Source organism: Lathyrus oleraceus, chromosome 2, assembly GCF_024323335.1.
Source record: "Lathyrus oleraceus cultivar Zhongwan6 chromosome 2, CAAS_Psat_ZW6_1.0, whole genome shotgun sequence".
NCBI lineage: Eukaryota > Viridiplantae > Streptophyta > Magnoliopsida > Fabales > Fabaceae > Lathyrus > Lathyrus oleraceus.
The window spans coordinates 142,534,087-142,536,684 of NC_066580.1; the positions used below are offsets into that span (position 1 = coordinate 142,534,087).

The following is a 2,598-nucleotide window of genomic DNA, read 5'->3' on the forward strand; positions in this document are numbered from 1 at the left end:
TATATATATATATATATATATATATATATATATATATATATATATATATATATATATATATATATATATATATATATATATATGGTGACTTGATCTAAACCAACACACGCATACTTAAAAAAATGCAAATTTAGTTTAAGGATTTATGAATGGTTTAGAAATTTGGCACATATATTTGAGATGTGAAAATGAGCTTAATAACAAGTGATCATAAAAATAATCATGTCTCTTAATACTTACTAGTAATCAAATGGACTTTGGATCAGTGATGTAAAAAGATTTGAACCATGCTTTGCAATATTAATTATGGACATGTTTATGTGAATGAGCTTCTTAAAACCAAGAGATCTCATGGATAAACCAAAATGGGTCTTGTTAACCAAAAAGTCCCAAAATGTACCTGCCATCCCATTCTTCAGTTAATTGCAATAAGAGACAAATGCAACATATGTCTTTTTAAGGATCTCAACAGATGAAAATGTCACTGAAGACTTGATGTCACTAAGGGCTGAGAAACCCTAAGATAGAACTTACACCTTAAGATTGAGTTCATACCTTATGACATCTGGTAGTGGATGCTGGTGAAAGATTTTTCCTTACCCGGACAAAATTGGGGTATGACACTCTGACACAATTTTTGAATGATCATTGTCAATGTGTCTCTTCTTCAACCCAACAAACTACCTCGCTTTTACATCATGACATTCCCCCCACGTACACATCCCAATTTGGGGCCTAACCATCTTCATCCGCCTAACAAACATACCATCACACCCAGACCACACAACAACACACCTTTTATGCCACCTCATCCCAACACCAAAATCCCCACACTCCATTCCCTAAAACAAACTACTATTAATATGAACAACAAACCAGCCTACGCCCACTCATACAATACACTCCAATTCCTCAATCAAACTTTGATAACTCAAACCCCCAATCTCAACCCCAAACATTTAACATTACATTCTCTCAACCCACTTCTACATTCAACCTTGATGATGTCTATTATCCTCCAATTCAACACACCTAACCCAACACCTTCACACAACCAACACATTCACTACCCGACTTTGATCTCACGGATGAGCACCTATTGGATATCCCTAGTTTTTCCATTCAAGATTTTGCCGATATGGATATGCGTCCCAATACAACACATCAACATCAAGATCTGTCTTCTAACTCATCTCCATCTCCCCCAAGACAAAGAGCTAAAGAGTTAGGCAAGAGAAAACGCAAAAAATAGGCACAAGAACATGCGGTCACTATAATAAATAAAATATAATTTTTTTTTCATGTAATTCAATAAAATATATATTATTTCTTACGATAATTTATATGCTTAATTAATATAATTATAAATTTATTATAAAAACAAAATTTAATTTATAAAAAAATTATTAAAAAACTATAATTTATATTATTTAAATATTACAATTATTATAAAACTATTTAATATTAATAAAAAAAATGTATTTAAATTAAATTTTAAAAAAAAGGTCCTTCATCCACTCGGCCATCTATTGGCCGGGTCCTTTCTTCCCAAAAAATGTCTTCATGAACTCGTCTATTCATTGGGCAAGTATATTCTAAAAATAGGGCATTCGAGATTTTTTTTTCAGAATGAGATAGATTGGAAATAAAATTTCAAATATGGGACAAGGCAGTAAAAAAGTCGTGTGAATGAGTATTATAAACAATCATTTAAATTTGACAGAAACCGATATGAAATTCACTAATATGAAATCCATTCTTCTAACTTCATGAGCACTTTCAACCCATCAAAAAAGTTCATGACCGGATGTGTCATTCTTTTTCCAATTGCAATCACCTTCTCCTTTACCTGGTGTTTACCTGGTGGTTCATTCATTTCGTGGATGAGTTTTTCTCTCCGATCAATGCTCAACTTGGTATCAATATCTTTGGTCTTGGATTCATAACTTCCATAACCTTCATCTTCTTGATTGGGGTTTTCATGTCATCATGGTTGGGTGCTTCTATCCTGGGACATGGGGAGTGGTTTATCAAGCGAATGCCTCATTTGACATTCACGTGTGGGTGAATATGCATTGGGATTTGGGATTCATCACCTCCTCTGTTGTCCTTCAGACTTATTCTGGAGATGAGGAGTTATGTTGTGTCTATGTCATTAGGACAAACATATCAGTCCGAGAAGGAATTGAAATTGTTGTTTCTTGAGGCTTGTCAATGCCAAAGATCCTATCAACGCTTGACTTTACATGTTCTGGTGGAAATAAGCCGACATGGTAGAAGATGAAAGTAAAAAGAACAATAGTTGTTCGCTGTTTAACAACTTATTTCATATGGAGATATCAGAAAAGAAGCGCAATCAATGGGTTACAAATACATGCATAGAATTTAATATTTGTTGGAAAATATAGTTTGGGTAGTTCTATCATAATTGAGAGTAGCTTCTTGAGCAGAAAAGTGTGAATTCAAGTAATGTGTTGTGTTTCTTTGAAGAAGTAGCCATCATTTTAGTTATAAATAAAGTCAATTTAAAATAAATAAATAAATAATAAACTATTCTATTCATAAATACCACATCATTAAATTTTTTTTTTTTGTCTA

General features: G+C 32.7%; 1 pseudogene; it reads left to right on the forward strand.

Moving 5' to 3' along the window:
• Positions 1–1,793: 1,793 nt before the first annotated feature.
• On the forward strand, positions 1,794–2,284 carry LOC127121246 (protein CONTINUOUS VASCULAR RING 1-like; annotated as a pseudogene).
• The last annotated feature ends 314 nt before the right edge of the window (positions 2,285–2,598 follow it).